Source organism: Petaurus breviceps, unplaced genomic scaffold, assembly GCF_028583685.1.
Source record: "Petaurus breviceps papuanus isolate PSGF00001 unplaced genomic scaffold, PetGlider_PUasm1.0 94943, whole genome shotgun sequence".
NCBI classification, from domain to species: domain Eukaryota; kingdom Metazoa; phylum Chordata; class Mammalia; order Diprotodontia; family Petauridae; genus Petaurus; species Petaurus breviceps.
Window position 1 is genome coordinate 36221 of NW_027187440.1, and position 7288 is coordinate 43508.

Sequence of the window (7288 nt, forward strand, 5' to 3'; positions counted from 1 at the left end):
GGAAGATAGAACCAAAACATTTATTCAAATACCTGAAAGCTGAATCCCAACCCCAAAAAGTCAAATCCATCAAAGCAACAAAGAAATTTAAACACAATAACAATGGCACCACCATCCCCAAGACTTTTCCTTGCTAAGGCCTTCCCACAAAGGAACACTCACAACTCACTGACTGCTTCCTGTCTCTCCCTCGGCTCTAACTATTCTGACCAACTTCCTCTTAGCTCTGTTTCACCCTTCTTGCTCTACCCCTTCCTGCTTCACCCTTTCAACAAGCTCCTCCCACTATAGACTCATGTGACACAGGCTTCCATGTGACTCAAGGTCATGTGACTTAGGCTTCCATGTGACTTAAGCAGGTCACATGGGCTTACTAATGAATGAGAAAGATCTCATTAAGCAAAAACATATTACTGTTACAGAAGGTGGCTACATAGTCTCCAAACAGATAGAGGGAACATGGTCTATCCCTTTACTTTTACTTTATATTACTACCACGGAAAAAGCTCCAGTCAACACCTTAATTTTAGCACTGCATCTTGGGATGGAAATCATAAATTTATTCTGTAAATGAAGACATTTCAGCCCAGAGAAGTCAGTGGATTTATCCTGGATTCTAGAGGCAAAAAGTAAGAGCCTAGATTCACACCCAGATCTATTGTCTACACATTCAAATATTCTTGCTTTTATACCTTTTCGTGTTCCTGATGAACTACACTAGTAAAAAACATTAAATGACTCTCCATTGCTTAAAGCCCAAACTCTTTAGTCACACTGTAAAGTCTCTACGTGATCTGGCTCTGTTTGATAGTACATGTCAGCTGTACATTATAAGCTATTCTTGGAACTTGTTTTGTCAAGGGATGTACTGGATTAAGCTCCATCTGGCTTAAAAAGAGCCTATTATTAAATTTTCTGTATGAGTCTTTACCCTTCACAAATGGCAAACACACTGAAATTAATTCGGTGGTATACCAATCAGACTACAAAAGAATTATTTTATAAAGATTGAAAAATAATAGCCAAATTAATCTAAACTAATGAAAGTTCAAGAATATCAAAGGAATCAATGAAAAAACAAAAAGCAAAGCAGCCTAGTGGCAAACAGATCTCAAACTATAGCACAGAGTTGTAATCATAAAACCAAATCTGCTGCTGAATAAGAAATAGAGTGATTAATCAATGTAATAGATTAGGTATACAACATATATAAGTAAATTATCACAGTAATTTAATATTTAATATATTTGAAGGTCCAAGTTATTGGGGAAAGAACTTACCACTTGACAAAAACTCTTGGGAAACTTGGCAGAAACTAGTCATAGATCAACATCTCCTACTGCATACCAATATAAACTCAAAGTGATATAGCATATGATTTAAACATAAGAGGTGACATCACAAACAAATTGGGGGAGCATGGAAAAAATTACCTGTTAGATCTATGGCTAAAGGAGGAGTTTATGACCAAACAATAGAAAGTATCATGGGAGGTAAAATGCATTATTTTGATTACATGAAGTTATTTTTTTTTGCACAAACAAAACTGATGCAGACAAGATTGGAAAAAAAAGAAGGAAATTGAGAATATTTTTATGAATTTCTCTGATAAAAGTTTCATTTCTCAAATATCTAGAGAACTTAGCCAATTTAATTTAAAAAAAATGAACCATTACCTATGTGGTAAATGGCCAAGTGAATGAACAGTCAGTTTTCAGAAGTATCAATAGCCATATAAAAATTCTCCAAATCATTTGAGAAATGCAAAATAAAGAAAACTCTAGAGTGCCATATCACATTCATTAGATTAGCTAAGATGACAGAAAAGGAGAGACAAAATTCAGGAGAAGATGTGATCCTGATACACTGATGCTTTGTTGGTGGAGCTGTGAACTGGTCCAAACCATTCTGGAGAAGAATTTAGAAGTATGCCTAAAGGGCTATAAAACTCTTCATACCTTTCAACACAGCAACACCACTACTAGGTCTTTTCCCCAAACAGATTAAAAGAAAAATAAAAGGAGTCATACATTTAAAAATACTTAAAATAGTACTTTTTGTGGTGGCAAAGAATTAGAAATTGAAGGGGTGCCCATCAATTGAAGAATGGCTGAACAAGTTGAGGTATATGATTGTGATATAAGGTATGTTGAAGGAGATGTTTTCAGAAAAGGCTGTAAAGACTTTATGAACTTATTATACAAAGTGAAATGATCAGAACTAGAACGTTGTACACTATAATCGCAATACAGTAACAAAAATCAACTGTGAAAGACAGCTATACTGATCAACAAAATGATCCAAGAGAGTTCCAAAGGACTTGTGATTAAAAATGCTATCCACCTCCAGAGAAAGAACTGATGAACTCTGAGTACAAATTGAAGATGATTTTGCTTCATTTTATTTTTATTTTTGTTTTGTTTTTTTGTAACATGGCTAATGTGAAAATATGCTTTGCATGACTTCATATTAGATAACAAGCATTGTTTTTCTTGCTTTGTCAGTGAGTAGGTAGGGTGGAGGCAGGGAGAGAATTCAGAAATAGAAATTAAAATTTTAAAATATAAAATTAAAAAAACAGCAAACTGTATCAGCAATGCCATATTCACAATGCCTATGGAAATTAAAGATATGCTGATATAATTATCCATCACAAAATACATCATGCTTGCCATATGGGGGAATAAGCTAGAAAATTTATCAAGATACCAAAAGACTGAGTCCCAAAACCAGAAAGTGAAAGTCATCAGAGTAGTTATGAAATTGGCACAGGTAGATAAAGTAGAAAGCACCCACATTCTCAAGCCTTTAAAACAGAACAGGCTACCTCAGGCAAAGGTCCTCCTCTCTCCACTCACAGCAACCACCCAGTGTCCCGGAAGCGTGCTCCCAGCAGCACCGCCCCTGGCAGTCCTCAGCAGGAGTCCTTAGCAGAAATTCTGGCTGACTCAAAAAGGGCTTCACGCTGCCGCTGCCTCTGCTGCTGCTGCCGCTATCGCCGCCACTGCTAGCCACCGCAGGAACTCCAGCTTGGCTTCCGCTTCCTCTTGCTCCGCCCCTTCCTGCTATGTCAGCAAGTCCAATGGGGCATGGAAGATCTTTAAATCCCATAACCCTTACACAAACTAAAAATTAGGACTTGATTTACTATTTTGTTGATTGATTAGACTTAAACAAGTGATGGAGAAATTAGATAAATATCTCTAAGATACTATCCAACTTTAAGTCCATTGATGATATGTTAAATGCAATGATATTTTGCATAGTAGGCCAGAGGTTGGAGATACCAATGTTGAAGAAATCAGATAGATAGAAAGCAATTGTAGAAATGTAGCAAGAGTCAATAAAGACTACAAGGAGAGTGTTAGCACAGGGCAAGGAAAAGAGGCAATAATTTGAGAGATACTGGAAAGGTTGAATCAATAGTATATTTTTTTATGTGACTATTTGGACATCCAGAATGAGGAAGAAGAAAAATTTGCCATGAATAAAGTTTAAAATGTGGGTGACTAGGTGAAGGATGATGTCTTGCTTTTTTTTTTTAAAAAAAAAAAAAGGGAAGTTAGGGGCTAGTTTCAAAGAACCTAAATGTGGTTCAATGGATATCTTTTCCCTGAAATTTTTTTCTATCCTGTAACAAAGCACAAAACAAAATGAATAACAGAATTAAGCATATAGATAGAAACAGATAGAAAACCTTTATGGTCTTATTGCTCAACCCATTAACTGAGATTCAACCAGAAGGTTTTGTCCCTCACTGACAAGAGAACTTAGAATTTCTTCAGATTCATGACTTTGTCATATTTTGGCTGAGTAGAAGAAGGAAGAGTTACACATTAATGATGATCCTGAGTTTCTCTGGAACCACAAAGAAGCAATGACATAAATATCTTTAGGTACATAATGGTGATGGCTAGTTCTTAGTCCCCTACAGAACAGAAGAAAAATCTTAAGTTGAAATATAATGGATATAAGTTACAAGGAAAGACAAAGTCTTTGATCATTTTTTGACATTTATAATGAGTTCCAAAGTCAGGCTGTCATATTCTTTGCACTGGCTTCTGTCTTGGTGTAACCAGTTGTGTACAAAATAGTTCCATTCCTACCGACACATAAGATTTTGTGCTGAAATATATACTCAAATCAGGAGAGAGGAAGACCTTTTCTTCACTGATTTAGTTCCATATGTTCAATAATTTGAATGTGTTTAGGTCAGCAGAAACTGCCCGAGATCAAAGTGGAATTGCACATTAAATGTGTCAAAATAATATATTATTTACTAATTTGTTTAACTGCTCTTCTCTTCTTGAGAAAAATTCAGCCTAATGGCATAGATCACAATTTCATGGCTTAGCATTTCTTCCTTCTTTTGGAAGCAGAAAAAAATCAAACTTAGAAAGTGTTGTGGCATAAAGTTCACCCTCTTCTTTTCCAGTGAGATGAGTCAAAAGTAAAAAGTTCTGAAAAGCAGAGTCCAACCATATAACCCAGGCAAGCATTGATTCTCAAATTCATTTCTAGAGCAGAATGACTAGGGTTTTGCACGAAGGCAGTTAAATTGGCATAGGGTTTTCCTTCCCCATAGTAGCTTGCTTTCTTTTTGTGGCAATTAGATGATCCATTGGATTGAATATGGAACTTATAGTCAGGAAGATTGAAGTGCAGATATTGCTTTAGATACTAGTTGTGTAACCCTGGGGTAAGTCACTTGTCTTAGCTTCAGTTTCCTTACCTATTAAAAAAAAAGGCATAGTAATAGCACCTACCTCACAATATACTTGTGAGGATCAAATGAGAAAGCATGTCTTTAAGCTCTTTGAACACTTTAAAGCACCATATAAATGATAGGTGTTGTTATTTTCATTGATTTCACAGTCAGTTCCCACCCTCAGAATCAAGATAATGAGAAAAAGACATTTTTTTCTTCTTTTTTTATGCTTAGATTGTTGATCTGATGAGAAATTATTGTGTTATACACTGAGGTAATCACTCAATCCCATTTTTTCCAATATCAAATTTTAAAAATTTTGTTTAAATTTTTGTTTTTAACTGAATAATGGTTTTGTTACTCAATGTTTCTTATGTGGGTTTTTTTTCTTTATTTATTGCTTTTTGTTGTTTATTTGGTATTTGGGTTAGTATGACATTTGAGGAATTGGTTGCATTGTTATACATATATAGATCTTTTTTATTATATGGAAATTTACAAGTACACACACACACACACACACACAATCAGGTCCTCTGGGAAGGTAATACATATGTCCATGTTGTAGAGCCCTAATGGAGAAAAACCCAAAGGTAATTAATGCATCAATCAAATATTATTACTGTATGGTGTTTTGTTTCCAGGAATGATGTCATCTGGACCTATGGGAATCTATAGCACCTACAGGGTTGGCAGTTATGTACCTGTGGGTTATTAACTCTGCTTGACAGCAACTACTTCAATATTGTACAAGGAATACCCAGCATTACATATAAACAACAACATTTAACAAATAGTAGTAACAATGTACTATTCCACAATGTGTGTTCATAGGTTTTATATTTCTGATGTTGACTTAGTAACTAGAAAGGCTTTGACCTACTTGAAAAGTACATCATACATAATTTATTAACCATTATCATGTTCTCTAGATAATAAAATGGCAGAACATTAAGAGATTTTACAATTGCAACTCCTTCTGGATTCCCCAAAGTGTATCTGCACTCTTCTTTAAATGACCCTCCTCCTCTGGACTCAAGTTTACCTTCTGAAATTTACAAATCTGAAATGCCATTCTACTGTAAGATAAATGGGACACTAAGGAAGACATAATCATCACTAATGCAATATAGGCATCTAATCAAGTTGCAAATTGGTTGCACTCTGCTAAGATTCTTCATAATCCTTTCAGCCAGATATGTTACAGACAAGCCAGTGACTGAAGAAGTTTAGCCCTTCTGTTTGATCACCTCATAAGCATTTTCAACCACCTGTTTATGAACATCTTCCCAATTCTCTGAATCAGCACCAGTTACCAAAGCAAGATAAAGATTATTCCAAGAGACGCTGGCAAAGTTCACATCACTTCATACAGGAGCACTGGAGTCTCTATGTTCCCCAAACACCCATCTATGACGCCTTGGAGAATAGACACCAAGTCTCTCCAACATTAGGTAATGGAAACAATCAGAATCTAGATTGCGATCACTTCCAATGACATAGCTTTTAAGAAAGCCATTTAGCTTCCTGGCCACATATGTCAAAATATCCACTGGATTGGAAACAGTAAGCAGTTTGCCATTAGACCTATATTTAACAAAATTGGAAATGATGATTTTAAAGATATTCACATTATGTTGGACCAAATTAAGATAACTTTCTCACTCCTGTTGATGTGCCCCAGCCATAACAACAACTACCTTTGAGTTTGCAATCACAATATAGTCTTTTCCAGAAACAATTTTTGATGTTTTGAGAAGGCTGTCATATTGGAGATCATCATCTCTCCCTTTAGTTTGTCTTCTAAGACATCAACTAGGGCAAGTTCACCAGCCAAATCCTTCATTAAGATACTGATATCACATACCATGGCAACTGCACCAACCCCAACAACAGTGATCTTGTTATGTTGAACTCTTCTTCCTTTAGGACATTCACAGTCAGCTGATCCTTGGCAGTAGTTCCCATTTTGGGGGAAATTGATGTTGCTGGTCAGGCCATGAAATTTCTGAGTTAGATGCAAGATTGCTCCTCCCAGACCAAGCCACATGGGTGTTTAAATCACTTCTTTAACATATGTTGTGTTCAGATTCTGGGTTCTCTATTTTGTTTCCCTCATTTAATATTTAAGCATTACTATTCTAGGGAAAATTATTGTTTTATATACTTATGACTTTTTTCTTACATTTTTAAATGTGGTTTGGCCAGTCTACCTTCACCAGTCTTTATTTTTTTGAGGTTCTTGATGTTCTCTGTCCTGCCATGTGTCAAGCACTATCAGCTTTCCAGAGGACTGCTGCTGTGAGCAACTTTAAAATTCTGATTACATAGTTTAATGAACTCTCAATTTATTCAGCAATAAATTAAAGCAAAACATTCACAGAAAACAAAGTACAACATTCATAATGTTATAACATAACAAGTTATCACTAAAGTGGCCACATAGTTTTCAGCAAAAGATATCATCTAGTGAGTCTTTAACTCAGTCATCCTTAAGGAGCAAGCCTCCTTAAGGGACACAAAGTATAAAGGTCAAACTTCTCCACCCTTAGGTCAATTGTCTGAATCTCTCAGTCAAAA

At 35.6% G+C, this 7288-nt stretch overlaps 1 pseudogene; it reads right to left on the reverse strand.

The window, feature by feature from the left end:
• Positions 1-5591: 5591 nt before the first annotated feature.
• Positions 5592-6676, reverse strand: LOC138155630 (L-lactate dehydrogenase A chain pseudogene; annotated as a pseudogene).
• Positions 6677-7288: the final 612 nt, after the last annotated feature.